This window comes from Drosophila gunungcola, chromosome 3R (assembly GCF_025200985.1).
Source record: "Drosophila gunungcola strain Sukarami chromosome 3R, Dgunungcola_SK_2, whole genome shotgun sequence".
Taxonomy (NCBI): domain Eukaryota; kingdom Metazoa; phylum Arthropoda; class Insecta; order Diptera; family Drosophilidae; genus Drosophila; species Drosophila gunungcola.
The window spans coordinates 13,713,414-13,731,636 of record NC_069139.1 but is presented as its reverse complement, the minus strand read 5'-3'; the positions used below and the strand labels follow the sequence as shown (position 1 = coordinate 13,731,636).

At 40.1% G+C, this 18,223-nt stretch overlaps 1 pseudogene; it reads right to left on the bottom strand.

The window, feature by feature from the left end:
• Positions 1–274: 274 nt before the first annotated feature.
• LOC128256306 (uncharacterized) lies at positions 275–5,901 on the bottom strand (annotated as a pseudogene).
• Between the last annotated feature and the right edge of the window lie 12,322 nt (positions 5,902–18,223).

The window sequence follows — 18,223 nt, the reverse complement described above, 5'->3', positions numbered from 1 at the left end:
TTCTTTATTAATTACAACGAATTTTCCGTGTGGGCCGGCGCTGGGTGCGCACATTGACATAAATTGCGTGTCGCTTGTCCAATTTTTGCTTGTCGCACAGCTGCATAGTTGCAGGCCAATCGGGGGGATAATGGGGCAGAAAGGGGTTAAGGGGATCGCTGGAGGGGATGATCAGGGGGAGCGGCAGGGCGGAGTGGGGCAGACGGCGGGACAAGGGCAATCTTACAAATGTTGGCCAGCTCATTTGCTTCAATTCCATTATCGCCTTAATTTTTTATCGCATCAAAGGCGCAGGGAGGGATGAGCAGAGAAGCAGTGTCTGGTATGCACTACGCAAAACTTTAAAGTCCAATCAAAATGTATTCAAATGTATTAAAAATAGTTTCTTTTAATTTTAAGCTTATTATTTTGGTCCTTTAAAGTACATGCAATTATCAATTTTAACTATTTTTAGAGCAGCACTTAATATGTTATATATTTGCCAAGCGTCACTAGCATTTTTTTAGCTTGTATACTTAATAAATACCTATTATTATTAAAAAGCTTTTTTGCTACAATTAGAAAAAATCTAAATTTTAAAAGTTTATGTTGAAAAGTTCTGTAGATCAGATTATAAAGGTCAGACAAATACCTTAATGTTTTTATTGAAAAGAAAAAAAAATAAAGGTTTTAGGATAAAAGCTTATAGCTTAAATCTGTTGAATTAAATAATTTTTTTTGGCGAAAACTTGTATCATAAAGTTTGAGAACTTGACCTTAAATTCTGAACTTATAATGTTTAATGATAAAACTGTCTAAAGTAATGTGTCTTAAAAATGTATGAAATGAGTCATTTAAATACTTATTCCTTATTGGAGTATACATTTCTCCGAGTGTTCCTGCACCTTTTGGGAGCATCTCGGGCTGGCCACATCAAAGGATGCTCGGCACAGTCGGCGGCCCCCAAATGGAGGCCGGGCACTCGGATCGCATCCATCCCATGCGGCGCGGGCAGCAGTCAGTCATACCCGTAAGATACAAACACGCAATCCCGCGGCTCCAATCGTTCAGTTCCGTCCCTCCCCGCAGTCCAGCTTTTGTATAAATGGCAATGGAGCAACAGCATGACGTTGTGCAGCCTTAAATTATCATATGCCCCAGCAGTCGCCGTCCGTCCGTCTGTCCGTCGGTGCGTCCAACAACAATCAGTCGCCATGCCCCTTCAGCCCGCCTCCGCCTCTCCGCCCCCCAATCACCAATTCCCATTTCCATTCCTGCTCCTCGGGCTTTGGAGGCTCTCTTAAAATCGCGCATCCTGCTGTGAACCGCATTTACGTTCGATTTTTAATTTGAATAGTGCGTCCCCCGATCCCTGGGATTTACCCTGCTCCTCTTCGCTTCTTCCTTTTTTTCCCCTTTTTAATTGTGCGCAAAAAATCAACTTAAATAATATTTATGCATATGCGCTTTTCGATTTAAATAAGTTTCTTTTATTCCGCGCCCCACCTTAGAGAGTTGATTGGCCGTACCATTCGAATGGATCTGATGGGAACGGATCAGTTGGACGGAGTTTTGTGGGCCCTGAGGGGATTCGCTTGCCAAACTGTTGCGTGGGCTTTGAAAATAATTGCCAAAATTTACTCAAAATAAGAGTATACCAAAAGAATATAAAGTCGCAAAGTTAAAAGTTCTATAGAAGCTTAAAACAAATGATAAAGTCAAAATGGGCAGTAAATAAGATTTTTTTTTAGTTTTAAAAAAATATGATTTGCATACTCAAAAATCTAATTTATAACAAAATCTTTTCCAAAAATAGATGTTGTCTATACAACAAAAACTGAAAAACTAAAAGTTTGTTTGCGCTATTGCTACAACTTAAAATCACAAGCCACTTATCTGGCTTTCCGCTCCATTTATCTGACTAAGTATCGCTCCATTTATGTGACTAAGTATCGAAAACTCTCTGGGCAATTTCTCCTCGGCCATTCCCATTTCTTTGCTCTGTTTCCAGAGCGACTATTAAAGATACAAGTAACAAGCTCCTTATCAACGCGCATCCATCAATCGCAAGTTATCGCTGAGCAAAGCGCCACTCCTGCCAATAACGTGCACAAAGTGACTCGAAATGACTCAAAGTCGTGCCTTCGCAGTAGACCAAACTATTCAAACTACCAGAAGAATGATGATAATGAGCCACAATCTTTCTGCTGCCGCATTAGCATAAATAAAAGAAAAACGAAACCAAAGATCTTGTGTTTTGTACTGTGTTTTTTGTTTTTATCAAATTTGAAAATATCAACATAAACATGAAATAAATGTGTCCGTTGATAGTCTTATACACGATTCAGATGCGTATCTGAAGAGTCCATCCGCGTTTCTCTTTCCCTGTCTTACTGACTGAATGTCTGACTGTCTGTCCCACAAAAAGGGGTCGACGATGGGTCAAGCCAAATGCGATCAGACTTCTTCGGATCGCTGCCTTTTTGAATTTCGTTTGGGGCCGCCACATTAAAATACTCAATGTGTAAGGTCTTAAATTTAAATCTGAAATCTGAAATCCATAAGCCATTCAATACCACATTCATAGTTTGTTCTCGCTGGCGGGCCAGCGCGGCCAGCTCTTGATTTGATTTGCATCTAAATCAGATACTGCCGTGCAATGGCCCAATCTGCCTTTCAGCCCCTCCATAACTCTTCGATCGCGCTGAGTTCGGCTTTTCCTCGCCCAGAATTTTAATACATTTCCCTGGTTCTGTTTTCGTTTTAAGTGTTGGCTGTCGATGACTTTTGATTGCCCCTGGCCAGGAGGTCATTAATATTTCAAACATACCCAAGGATAAGTTATGGGTTCCCCCCATCCACCAACACCACCACCACCACCACCGCCACAACCTCTGCCACCGAAAGCCACCCACAACATCTGTTGGCCCTGAAAATTTGGATAATGCACTCCTCGATTGGGCTTATGCTTATCGGGCCGGGAATGTCGGCATTCCAGGGCAATCGGACAACCTGCTGCTGTTCTTGTCTGTTTTTCGGCAATTCTCTTACGTTCCCCGCTGACTTCTGGTGACATACACATGGCCATTGGCCGGCACAAAAATTGCGCAACGAGCACTTTGGCACTGAAAAAAATAAATTCTGTGTAGGAAAACATAGAAGATAGTTTTAAATTCCGCTCACACACAAAATCTAAAACAACACTCTTTATCCATGTTCCATTAAATTTTCTTTTAAATATTTTAAACAATTCAATTGGGTGCTATATTTTGAAAAATAATAATAAGGCACAAGACAAAATAAAATATGAACAGCTAGTGCATCATATTCTTGTTTCATAAGACAAAAATATATGTAGTTCTAAAGGAAACCTGAAGACTAAGTGATTATTTAACAACTACATTTGAATGAACTTTACTTTATTTATTTTAAAGTTTAATAACATGTTTAATGCATGGCATATTTGTCATTTAAGAGCTGTTTAGTGAGCATACATTAATTTGACTGACTTGTGTTAATGGCAATTTCAAATTAAATTTTCCTAAAATTTGTTTCCAGTGAACATGAGCGTCAATGTGACGGAAACGTATTCATGTCTCCGCGATGGGACATTTGGCAGCATGTTTTCGGCGCACTTGAGAGATTAAAGCGATTAACATTTGTTCCCTGTCCGCAGTTCCCATTCCACTGTCAGCCGTCCACTGTCCAGTGTCCAGTGTCCAATGTCCCCTGTACGTTTGTCCACTTTGCGACCTGCAGGTCGTTGCGCATGCGCCTTCCTCGGTTTCTTTTTCTCAAAGGCCTCACCTGAGACACTGGCATGGCCATTGCCATTACCATTGCCATTGCCATTGCCATTGCCACTGCCTTTGCCATTGCCTCCTACCGAAGACGCTCGAATTCTGGGGAAGCGCGCGCATAAATCACACGCCCTGACACTTGTCCAGAAAGTTGTCCGGTTTATGGCCCCCTGCACCTGTGGCCAGTGGTTCGGGTTAAAAGTTCAGACGGATGGGTTCGCCCTCGGGTTTACAAGCATCATTACGCCTTGTTTCCGCCGTGAGCATTATCTAATAGTTATAGTTTTAATTGCCATTTAAGTTGCGTTTCCGGCAAACGCGACCGGAAAGTTCGGTTCTGTGTGTGTGTGGCCATCCCGAGCGATCTGAGTCATGGCGACATTTATGCCCGTTTTATGGACTGCTTCCACAGAAAGCTCTTTCGAATTGGCATCATAATGGCAGTACTTCTCAACAAAGATACTAATCGGCCGGGTTATGGCCATCACGGTCACCCAGCAACCCGGAGACACGAGGGCGTCGCTTTTGGCCAAAAGCCATATAACCATTGTCTCTGTTGATGTTTCTTGTTTACTGGCTTTTATTAGATTTTAAAAGAATTTGATTGAATTTACTGTGGGAGCTGGCATTCATAATTAGACAGATGGATGTGAGCATTTGATAGATTTCAAAGATAGTAAGCTGTTGGTGTGGGCTGTTTAGGCTGTCACAGGTGACACACAGATAAATTTAAAATTACGCCCCAATGAAATGATACAATTCGCTACATTAGTTATTATACCATGTTTATTATATTTCTTACTTATTTATTACCTTTACTTAAGCTCCAAGTGGTGTTAGCCTTCTGCTTACTTATTAAATATTAAATTCCCTGACTTGGGAAGTTTTTCTACCTAAGCCACACGAGATGAGAACTTAACAGCGAAACATAATCACTTTCCTTCATGCCCATAAGTCATGATGTGTGCACATGCACACAAAGTGTTACCCCTTTCGGTCCGCTGGTGATATCTCCCACACATTTTCCCCGGGCCATATCTCCTTACCAATAATTCTCACATGGCTTTTCGTGCATTTGGATTTATGTTAATCCATCTAAATAGCTGCCAACAGTTTGGACACATGCACGACTATATTTGCCCGATGTGTTCGGGATTGATCTGCCACCATCAGCATCAACATCAACTCATTCGAAAGGCGGTTGTACCTGTGCGGACCCGCACATTTATCCAATGGATACTATCTATCTGTGCGTTGCCCTTACCCCGTTACCCTTGTGTCGGATGGACGTCTTTTCTAGAAAACAATTTAAATTGATTTCAATCAAAAAATGCCTTTTTGTTTTCGGGATTTGTGTTTTCAATTTTCGGCATTGGCTTAGGCTTCGGCTTTGGCTTGTCCCTCTTTCTACCCGACACTTGCTGGATGGCTCTCAGTCTTCAAAGGTTTTTTTCGGATTTGTCGGTTTTTGGTTTTCGGGAAAAAAGGGACACACGCTTTCAGCGTAAAGATCACATTTAAACGAAACAAAATTTGACTTTATAATAATGGCAGGGGATGTCTAAGCCAGCATATAGCATATAGCATATAGCACATAGCATATCCAGATCCATGCGGAGAGCATCGATCCACGAGATACAATACCGGATTATGGCCTTTTGTTGCTGCCTTTGGTATGTAGATATGGATGGCGGCTCGAAGCTCTGTGACTCTTTGTGGGCATTCTTTTTTCTCCTTCCTCCCTTTTGTGTGCGTGTCTCTTTTCGTTTGTGTCTTTTTTCTGTTGTTGTTTTTTTTTTTTTTTTTTTTACCCGGCTTCGATGGGTTTTGTCTTTTTCTTTTGGGACTTGATTGAAAATCTAGAAAATCAGGTTAATAGCTTAGGTGACAGCCGCCAGTGTTGTATGTGCGGTTGGATTGTTTAGAACCTGATAAGATTGATTTGGGCTGGAGATACTTGGGCTCTCGGTCTCCGATTCGTAAGAGCCTCATAGGTGCTCACATTAAAGGCGGCCCAGCCCCAGCCCCAGCCCCAGCCCCAGCCCGTGGGCAATCGATCCGAGATCCCCGATCGCAGAGCAGGTCCAGGTCCCGAGGTGCCACGGCGATCTCTATGGCTCATTGTGATCGGCACTCAATTAGTTGGCTTGATGTTTAATGTTCGATGTAACTTTTGTCAGGCGCGAGGGGCAGACAGCGTGTCAGTGGCGGTGCTTTTGGTGGCTTTGTGGCCGCGTCTGCGGCGTGAGTGTGCAGAATCCGCCGTAATCTGGCCGCAACTTGACGAGAAGTACTCCCTATTCAAATGAATTTGTACACTGAGCACGAATTCTTCATGAAAGTAGAAAAAAGAACAGAAAGAAAGGGTCGTTGTGATAGGGCCTTAGCAAAACATTTTTAATTTTTATGCCATACTTCAAGCCTGAGGAGCTTTGTAATAAACATTTTCTAATGAACCTCAATTTATTTCGAATTACTTATTATTGTAAAAATGTTGTGTTTCTGTTTTAAAGAAAAAATACAATAAGATAAATATATTTTTCCATTAGTTTTTGTTGTAAAATTAATTTATAAATAATCACAATTAAGTGTGCATGACTCTTAGACATTACCTAGAATATCAACAATAAGAAACCTCAAAACATTTATCAGTAATATAGCCCCATTGTGATTTCAGACAGTAGTTTAGTATGATTTTATGATAGCAGTAACCGTTTTTTTTTCGGTGTTTAAATATTCAATTACCAACTTTGGCCTTTTGCATATGCTGGGTGTTATCAAAAGAGAAATCGCTTTGTAATTGATTTTGTTGTTTGTATCTTGCCCTGCCGTGCCCCATTATTACTGGCATCTCTTATCCGTCTTTTGTCTTTGAACCTTTTTGTTTGGCATTAACTCTAATAGATGTTTAGTTTCGTTTTTGCCGCGAGTGCCGGCAAAAAATATAACCTTTTATTCAATTTGTTGTGATTGTGATATTTTTAGATTTTCTGGATTATAAAAATCGAATTTTTGATAAATTTTTAAATATTTTTCTACTCCATTTTACAACCATTAGTTTCCACTGTTGATTAATCCTCAGGAATTATGGATTAGACTAGAGGTTAAAAATACGATTAATTCTTGTTTTCGTACATGCAAATTCTCAATTAATATTTTTACTCTTGCAAGTCTAGCTTCACCTTTTGAACAATTCCATGAAATAAATCGTATGCAATTGATTTGATTTGAGCATTCCGAGAGATCGATGCTGGGTAACTGACATATCCAGCGGGGTGCATACTTTGATTTGCATTTTGCATTGACATTTGAACATCTCATAGCCAACTGTCAGAGTCGGGCACTTACATTCAATTTGCGGACCTTATTCGCATTAAGACTGGCACATTACCGGCAACACTTAACAAGCAATTAGCGGGTAATGCTGATTTGAAAACCCAACCTGAGGTTTCACTCCCAGTTCGGTTTTGGGCGGGGAGAGATCTTTCACTGGCCACAGCCCGTCTAAACGCTTTTCTAATTATTTTTCATTACTCGGTCTGTCGCGTCGCCGGAGTCGGGACATAAAGTCGCTTACTTTATTGGCCCATCACTCATGGCCAGCTGAGCTGAGCCGCGTTCGGCTGAGCTTTTGCGGTCGCCATTACATTGAGTTATGAAATGAATTTCAAATTTCGCGCAAAGAGCGTAGAAATAATTACAATCTAAACAGAGGCCCCCACTCGAGACCCCGTTGCACATTGCACATTGCACATTGATACGCGCTCAAATGCATTCGTGATTTATCAGCCGGGCGGTGGCGGCTGGCCAGTAGCCAGTAGCTCATCCAAAACCACTATACATGGCTACTGGTACTGGCTCTGAGTCAGATACTTGGGACAGAACACGGAGAAAAATATAACCAAAACGTGTATCAGTAATGCGCATATCTGTAATAAATTGCTTGCCATTGTGGCATTTCAAAACATTTTTACAGAAGTGATCCTGAACTTGGGGAGTTGTTGCTACGGAACTTTTAAAGCAATAGATGCACATTTTTTTGTATGTACTTTTGTTTTGTATTTCGTTATTAAATTATCATGGATTAGTGTGATTTTAGGGCAAACTAAATATTGATAATTTTTCTTTAAAAAAATATCCACGAACCCTGTAATGAAAATAAGTTTAAATGTTTGTGGCTGACTAAATAATTAAATAAACGTTTTAATAAATAAAACCAAATTAAATGATATTTTTCAAAATTTTCCTCTGTCCACTAGTTTTAGCAAACTTGTCCGGTTTTATCCAACTTGGTCACTTTGGTCTCCGGATTTGGTTCATCATGAATTCTGGGCGTTTGTGAAAATAAAAACTTTTTGCATAAAGTTTATGAAGGATTAGTAGCTGGTAAACGGGGAGGTATGGGAAATGCACGAACGGAAGAGGATACAAATCAGATTTCATAAGAATTTTTGATCAAGTGTCGGGTCAGATTCAATCCAATCGGAGTAATTTGCCCATCCCGTTCTTAAACCATTTCTGTTGCTTGGTGTTCGAGTCTAATTTCCGCCATGTAAATCGCTTGAAAATTATAAGGCAAGCCAATTGGATCCAAAGAGTCGAGATCCGAGATCCGCACTGAGGACCCCATGGAGAGCCGCAACCGGCACAGATGTGACCATCAGATGAGATGAGCCACTGGGGCGGCAACAAAAGGATCCAGATACAGATACAGATACAGCTACAGCAACAGCTACAGCTACAAATGCCGGACTGGAAATGGCTGAATAAATGGCAATGTTCCGAGCAATTTTCGTTATAATTAAATGCACCAGCGAACGGCAGCAAAAGACAGGAGGCCGACGAAAATTATTATAATTAAATGCACCCGCCAATGCGCATTTCAAGCGAATTGTTTTATAATTTCCAACTGCAGCTGGCTGGCTCGCCTTGCACCTGATCCGAGTCCAAGTCCGACTTGGCAATAAACTAAATATTTCCGCCCTGAAATTTATTTTATTTCGATATTTGCTTAAGACAAGCGCGCGGCCAGACAAATGTTTAACAATATTTTGATGGCCGTTGGCATAGCAAATTAGCTCGGGGATTCTTGCGATCGATCGTTGGATGGATGGATGGATGGATGTATGTTGCATAAATGCATGTCATTGCAATCGAATCGAGGGCTGTTCTGTTCGCCTGGCTGGATGGATGGATGGATATGTAACACCTTTCGGGTGTCGTCTCAAAATGAATATGTCAAAATTTACAATTCTCATGATCACACGCGCCACGACGACGATGACGGGCACAAAATCGCATAAAAATGAGCATTTCCTTTGAAAGATCCTTCACATTATTGTTGATTCATAACACTTGTGCGCCAAAATGGTAAATGGTAAATGCTCGATGGTAGATGGTAGATGTGGATGTGGATGGATGATGGCAAAGAAACCGCAGACGCACGGCAACACTCCAGCGATGATAATAAATCAAGGCGCATTAAGAGCGTTTTCAATTTCATCGTAACTCGCAACGCAACCTGATCAAGTCGCGCATCTCCCATCTTCCATCTTCCATATCCCATCTCGCCTCTCGAATCTCCATCCGAATCTTGAGTAGAAGATGAAGTCTCGAGATGAAGTTGCTCAGGTTGATGTGGATGATTTTGGTGATGGTGCGCCGTTGTTGTCCCACGTCATGTTCTACATGTTGGCGAGCACCATTTGAAGGTTGCCGCCGGCCCAAAAGATGAGGAAACCGAGACTGGCCCATGATTTATGTCTATTGGGAGTTTCGTTTGTTCGGCTGCCCAAGAAGCCAACGAGCACCGATAGTCCGTGCTCGACCGCCTGATTATTTATTATTTCTTATTGATTCGGCGTGGGGGCCCGACTATTGTCTCAGCTTTTTGTGTGGCGCCTCCCTGTTGCTTTTCACGCATGTGCGCAAATTTTCCACTAATTTCCCTACCGATATTAGGGCTACACCCAAAGAAAACTGCATTAAAATCAATATAAATTTGTTTGTAATTATATACATACATTTATTTGAAAATGTATGTCGATATTCTAATATATTTTCTATTTTATTGATTTTTGTTTAATAATTAAAACATAATTTTGCGCTAACATTACCCTAAGTTCCATCCCTACTTATAGCTACACACAAAAAAAACTTAATTTTAAACAGTAATAAAGAGTAATAATCTGTTTTTAAATGATTATTATAATGATTCAACACTGTAAACTCATTCTTGTGTTAAAGTAATTCTTCTTCCTACATAAACGACATTTTTGAGTTAAACCGATACGATATTTCCCCCAGTGCATCGTATGGCACAGATTTGTTTTGTGTAATTCGTTGCGCATTCCACTGTGCGCGCCATTTCGTTACGCATGATGGGGGATCGAGAGACATGGCGTCTCGCCAACTGACGAGTTCAAGATGGATCGTTCCGCTTGGAGTCCGACAACGAGATCCAATCCAGAACCCCCCTTGGAGGTGGCCCAACCCCTCATTAGAGTTTCGGGGAACACACGCAGGCGCAATGCCACTGGGCTAATAATAGGTTTGACAAAAGATTTGACATTCCCATTTGGGCAAATGGGCAAAACGTTTTCGCTTTCATTAACGTGGTCCCAGCGATCCACTCAGGATTTGTCTCCATAACGCTCCTGTTGACAGCGCATGCGGGCAGCCCCGACAAATTCCACCAAGTTGTATATTTGAGATAAACAGCGGCTATAATGACATTTGATGAACCATAGATTGACAACAATTGCCACCGGGCCCCTGATGAAGACAAAGCGCAGCTCTAATGAAGAGCTAACTCCCAAATTAAGTGCTAAGTCAAATTAAGTGGATTAAGCGAGGCAGCAGCTAAAATTTTCTTTGTAACAAAAAGATTATTTAGTGACTTTTCTCACGCAGTCTATCCGCGATGTCATTAGTAGCTGTGCTGAATATATTTTTCCAATTAATATAAATAAAAATACATAAACTTATTTTAATTAATTTTGGATTGCAAATTAAGCGATTTCAAAACTGTTAACGTAGTAGGCAAGTACCCAAAGATACTGCAAAATCTATGTAGAAAATAAAGGAATAATTTTTTCATTTCTTTTTATGACAATTATTAATATAAGGACATAAATTCTTACGCACATTTTTAACTCAGCAATCAATGAACATTAAAAGATATAATCGCTTAATGCTGTATCTTGGCACAAAAAAAGAAATTAAATGTGTATATCTAATTTCCCAAACAGTCGAAATTCATCATCCCAAACTTTCACGTTTTGCATCCATCGACAGAATTGTAATCCTTTCGATTCGAATTGCCCTACTGCAATGGCATATGCATTTTCACGGTCTTCAATTTCTCCATGGCCCAATCGAAATCCATAATAGAGCGTAACGAGCGAAAACCGCATTTCCAAAAATAAGTTTCACATGATTCGATTATTCGATTATAACTGTGAAAAGCATGAAGAACCCAAACGCCGGAGATCGGAGTTAGTGAATATGGAAGCGGAGTTGTGAGTGGTTGGTTGATTTGGATGGTTGGAGGGTTTGTGTGTTTTAGCAACAGAAGGCCTCATGTCCCTAATTCAATGTGTCAATTGTGTAGCATCTTCGTCAGCGGGCCTGAGTTCCCGTTCTGGCTCTCAGTGGCTCTTCAAACCCCGAGAACCGTCCTCGTCATCGTTGGCGGTGGTTTCTGGCACTGGCTCAGGCTCAACACTGCAAAAAATAATTTTAGAAACACTGTCGACATTTTTAGATAGCATCACCATAAGCCATTGGTGTAGAAATATTCTGTCTCAAGATATATAAAAATTGTTTCTCTTTGAAAAACACGGGTAAACCCAAATATAGATTTATAATATTAAATAAAATAGTTGGAGTAACAGTCAGAAAATGTAGAACGGAATTATAAAATCTAACATGTTTAATCATTATTATAAAAACAGAATTTACTTATATTTTCAATTAAAAAGAACAACCTTTTTCTTTTAATATTTGTTCAGTTTTCTTAGCAGTAAGACTTATTAATATAGGTAAATAATTGAACTTATATTGTAAGATAAGTCTTCTTAACCAGAAGGATTTCAGGATTTCGGGCAGTGTGATTCGGGTTCTGGGTCTGTTTCAGTTTCAGTTGCCGTTTTCCGTGGGCCCAAAGAAAAAGGGAGTTTGATTAATGTAAAAGCTGCCACTGATATGTCACACGCATGTCAAATTCTGACATTTGACATTTTGCCAGGCCCGCCGACGCTTCGCCGTTTGCCAGGCTCTTTTGGTTGGATGAGCAACTGGCTGCCTCTGCCTCTGCCACTGGCTCTGCCCCTGGCTCTGCCATCCAACCACCAGCAGCTTGAGTGCAGGCCTGTTTGTTTTTTTAATATAGTATATCATGTATACCAGCAGGGATGACGGGAGGGCACCGGCACCGGCACTGGCACTGGCACTGGCAGTGGCACTCAATGCGTTAATACATCCGTTAGAGTTTCATTTTGTTTGCCGGAGTTTCAGTCGCTTTTCGACCGCCCAACCCTCAAAACTCACATCCTTCCGCTGGCACTTGACAACGACGACATTTGCGCATAAAAAATGCAACATTATTTGACTGCGAATTAATGTTAAATTGTTGTAGCGAAAATGAGGATTCCGCCCGGATCGGACTCTGGCCGTTGATGTGGGAAATGTCACTTTTTGACAGCTCGACGGGAGGAGGAGCAGGCCGACAAGTGTTCGGATTGCCGTTACCGTACACATTTTGATAAATATTTAATTATATTTATGTAGCCATTTCTGTAGCCATTTTCGCATCCAGTCCACTTCTTATTTCCATCCCTCAGCAGTGGCCTCCTCCTGCCACTTGGCTTCTAAGCATTTGATTAATCGCGGGCCAACGCAATGTTTCACACACTCTGGTCGAGAGATCAAAGAGGAGATCATCATCGCTGCTCCAATCCCGCTCCCGATTCCCGTGTGTGAAACTATTCGCGCATTATGTCTAAATAAACAAATAGTAATCCAAACGAAACTTCGATCGATCGATCCCGTCCGAGTTCCCAATTCCGTCCAAATTCGAATCCAAATCCATCCCAAAACAGAATTTGTTGTTCGATCGATGGTAATATGGTGAGCATGTGTGGGTGGAAAATTTATTTGAAAAACAATTTTCATGTAAAGTATGCGCATACAAAACTGACAGCTTTTGGTGTAAGAGAAAAATCAACAAACCTGCCCGTGCGGGGATTATAAATCTGCAATCCACACTGACCCCAACAATCTAAAGTGGGTGTTAAGCGATTTTCAGGCTTTGCAGAGGAATTTATAGTCAGTTGAGTAGACAAATAGTTGCCTGTTTGGTTGGTTATTTAAAGCTTATTTAAAGGCGTTGCAAGCTGCACATAGTTGGCTGTTTGTTTAAGGGAAAATGTCTTAGTAAACTTAAGTTTAAGTACTAACTTAACCATTAAGAGGTTTTTTATAAAGTAGTATCTAGTATACATATTAAAATTCCGTGACTTCCAAAATATCTGATAAAGTAATGTTGAATTTCTTGCTAAATGGAGCCTTCCGTTAAAAGCCTACCCCAACTTATATCACATATATCTTTGGCGTCAGACTCCCCTTAATAAATCCCCATAAATATTTGGAGCTGCTCACGCACACGACCTGAGGTGCAAGATATTGGGCATCGGGGGCACCTGTCGCCACAGCATAAATTCAGGCACACTCAATTGAGCGGCGGCCCATGCAAGCAGATCCATTTTCATTAGCGCAAATGCGGGGCGTTCCGCAATGGGTCTGCCGACATGCCAAAAAGTGCAGCCATCAGACTTATTTACGGCACCGATGGCGGCGGATCCACCTCTGAACAACCCACTCAAACTGAGAGAAAAAAGGATATTTTGAATGATAAAAACATCTTCATTTTTTATAACAGTCATTATCAAACGTGGCTAGCGTATTATAAAGCCAGTTTTAATACGTAGAGAGCTAGTGTAAATTAATAAAATAAATTTAAACGAAAGATCATTGTACACTTCATTTTTATCCATTTCGTTTTCCTGTTAAGTATAATGTATACGTTTTTTTTCGCCGTCAAAGTATTGTGTACGTTTAACAATATAATAATTCAATAGATTCATGTAGCTCTAAAGTATGAAATTCTTATTCTCTCTTAATACCCAACATGTGTTGGAATACCTGAAGTATTACTTTATTTTTTATATTTGCTTCTAAGCCATATTTTATAGACTCTTTCTCAGTGCAGCTACCAACCAGATTTATGCGCCACGCTGCTGCGCCAGCTAAAAATCAAAGCCAAGTATATGGCCATAAATAAATATCGGTCGAGGCGGCTAAATCAAATTTGATTGCACAAATCGAGCATCGGGCATGGAACATCGCCCGGTTTTTGGCTACCTGAGAGTTGGCAATTAGTTATTCCAAACATTTTTGGACCGCGGCCGATAACACGTGCAAAGTCGTGGATTGGAGGGGCCAGGGGCATTAGTATCTTAACCATTTAAGCATTTGGATGGACCCGTGTCCATCTTCATCTTGAACTTTTTCGATGGCCCCTTTGTTTGTGTGAGAAGCCGAATGGGAATTGAGTCGGCTGGATTATAATTTGCATATTAATTACGTTGCTGTGGCCGACTGAACTGCGCTGAACTTTTGCTTCGACAGCGTCTAATCTGTAACCCCCAAAAAATTAAAAAAAGATTAATTTAAAGCGATCAATGAACGCCATTTGTTCATTAGCCAGGTCCACACGGATCTCTCGGAACTTCTGGGCAAAACGAGCTCGGCGCCTTATACTATTGGTTTCTGTTTATTATTTTTTCTTTTTGGCGGGAGGGAAGCCAATCAAAAATTTAAATTAAGCTGCAAAGTTCAAAAACTAAGCTAACATTTGTTTTTCCATTCTGGTAAATTAATACGAAAGCGCTAAAAAAAAATCGCGATCTGAGCTATTTCGGTGTGCTGACGCATATGTTTATAAACGTTTGTGCAAAAACTGAAGTTGCAAAATGGACAAAAATTAAATATTTTAATTAAAATTAAGAATCTGGCTTAAGGCAAAAGTTAAATCTGTTATGAATTAATATAAATGGAAACAATAAAAAAATACTTAAATTTTAAAATAATAAGTTTACTTTAAACTTGTATTCAAGGTCAACCCATTATAATATTATATTAAAAACCTTTAGATTTATTTACGAAAATGTAAGTATCGTATGCAGGCATCCTGGATGCGATCTTCAGTTTCGAAACGCACTGTTTAAGTATGCACCTCTCGTGTTTTTGGCCAAACAAAGGTCAGCATTATCATCCGAAACGAATTCCCTCTGAACAATCAAATTAAGCTCATGGGATTCTCGGCTGCTGCTTTAGGAAACCGAATTTGACTTTTAAATGTCAATGAGGTTTCCAGTCCGATGCGGTCAAATGAGCTAATGTATTAAATTTAGTTTGGATTGGGTCGATTTCGATTTGGGTTATTGACATTAGCACCTCCTCCCATTTCGTCATTAAGTATGCATACAAATAAAGAAGATCACTTGGATAAATTGACAGACGAATTAGTCAAGATCCTGAAAGTGGTAATGGTATTCACATTAATTATGTAAATCGCTCATCTAGATAGGGATTACTGATATTTACAAGACGAGCGACGAGCACCCCGTGTGTGATTGGCCACATTTGCCAAAACCACATCATCCGCTGCTGCAGCTGCGGATGACGGATATTTGCAGTAGATCTTTGACCCTACTCGAGCGAAGCCTCCCCAAAAAGTCGAAAAGCCAAAAGGCAACCAAGTGACGTGATGAATAGCGTGCTAATTGTTGACAGACAAGCGGCAAAGCGCATGAATGTCAATGTACAACAAAACACATTTGATTGAGATCGCTGGCCGGCACCAGAAAAGTACAAGGATATATGAAAGGGATACCCAGCAGTTGGTGGTTGACATTGAGCCGCCTAACTCGTCACAAATTTCAGGTTTATCCTTTGCTCACCCTTCCACTTAGGTCCTGAATTTTGGTGCTACAGCACCGGTGGATAAAAGTTCCTCAAAGTAGCCAAGTTTAGTTTGGAAAAATATTTCCCATTTTCATGTAACAAAAAAAAACTTGTGTTTGGATATTTTATAAGTCTTTTGATTAAACCGAACAAAATTGTATGGGAAAAATCAGTAAAAAATACTTCTTAATTATTTAATTAATTTTATTAAAAAAGGAGCAATAATTCCTCAAATATTTGTAAAAAGAGCCCGTCGATTAACCTATACCAAAAAAAAAAAAAACTTTAATACATTTGTTTTTAATAATTAAATAATAACGCTCCGAACAAATGTACAAGTTTTCACCAAGGGACTTATAAAAACTGCCAAAAAATAGCTATTTGGCCAGCACCATCACGATCCTGCTGCTGCAGCCATTGAATACAAAATTGACTTTGACTTTTTGACAATTATTAGTTGAACGCATGTTGAGTTTGCTCTTTTGGCTGCCTTTCATTTGTTTTTCCAAGCGCGAAATTGTTTGTTGTTTGTTCGTCAATTGAAATGCAGGAAGAGAGGGTCGCCTGGAAAGCTGTTTTCTGAGGCTGTTTTTGTTCGAACTTCCTGCGATTGTTCACAGTCTCGCCGGGCTGACAGATCTGTGACAGCCCCCGAACTCTGATTCCCCGATTCTGGTGCCCATATCTGATGGATGCCACTTGGGCCATTGTTCGGCAAGTGCTAATGTGCTGCCCGCGCTGCGGAAATGTTTCGTTTTCTGCCTGGCCAGGCCAAACGGATTCTGCGGTCTTTCCGAAATTGTTAATCAGCCAAATGCCAGCAGCGCCTATTCAAATTCAAATTTTGAAATATTCCAATTTCAATTTGATTCTGGTTTCCTTTTTTCTGTTACCAACACTGAGGAAAAACCATAAATAAAGATTTAATAATACTTGCTACAAATAAGTAAATACATTTTATTATCAATGCTACTTATAATATATAAACTAGTTATATTCTGATGACAAAAATAAGCATTTGTTTAGTATTTTCTTTATTGAAATACTTTATTTGTTGATCTAGCTTTTTATGATTAGACATTTACTTAAATTAATGAAAATGCAGATTACAATATATGTTTCTTGAGTCTGTCTTATGAATATAAATATATGTGTAAAAAAAACGGAAATAGGTACCCAGTTTTTATTGACAAATATAAATAAACCAATCCAATAAATAATTTTGTTGCCTGTTTCCATATGCATTTCCCCTCAGTGTAACTTAGAAAAAAGGAACAAATCGAAAGGACACTGTTACCCTGATTTGGTCCAATCGTAATCCCCGAGACATGTGCAATGCGCTCTGTTTGTGTGAAAGTCAAACGCAAAGTAGGGAAAGCAAATGCCAAGGAGGAAAACCGAGAAGAAAAGAATGAAAGAAGGGAAAAAAGATTTAATGTCGACTTTGGGTGATTTATTGCCAACAAAATTGCGTCCAGACCAGCGCTCTTGTTGAGTGCAACGCAGCGAGTGAGTGTATAGAAAATAGAATTGAAATAAAAGGCAACAGGACACACAGAGATACAGATACAGATACAGATTCAGATACAGTAACAGAAACAGACAATTTGGTTCACTTCGGATGGCAGGCAGGAAGGGCAGGAGGTCGCAGGGATGGAGGATGGTATCTGAAAGGGCCGAAATGTTAAGATGGAACTAATAGCATTAAAAACTTGCGTAAATGCACAAAGATAATTTCTATTTTTGAGGGTGTGAAATGTATACACACAGAGACAACGGGGAAAGTGATTTTGGGGTCGGGCGATATAGATAGACTCAAAGATGGATTCGAAGTCGGAATCGAAACTCGAATCTTTAAATCTCTGCATCCGAGCTGCGTGAGAAATTCGTTTGCTGTTTTTATTTTTAATTTCTTTTGTATGGACTCGACTGTTCGGTTTCCTTGTAATAGATCAAAATATTTTTGGGTCAAGGGGAAATCCATTGTGGGGGATGAAGAGAAATTAAAAAAGCAACTTCTGAAAGTCAGAACTTAGGGGAATGTGTAGGTACCAGTGAAACATTTTGAATAATTTAAGAATGCTCTCTCCTCTCTGCTTTATTAAAAATGTATCGAGCTCAGCTGCGTATCCGTGAGATACATTTGCACTTTGCACTCTCCATCAGCCATTTTATTTATTTATATCTCCACCAATTACTGAGGTCACTCGAAATTAGCTAATTAAATAAAAAGGTATAGTCGAAACGTTGTGCATGTGACAAAAAGTTGCGTAAGGGAGGGGAAACTAAGGGGTAAAAGAGGGAGCTGGGAGCTGGGATCTGAGGGTTAAGGGTGTGGGTTCTGGGGTCTAATGGGTTCAAAATATGCTGGGGATTCTTGGGCTGAATGATTTATGCCTTGCCCAGATTCACTGCAG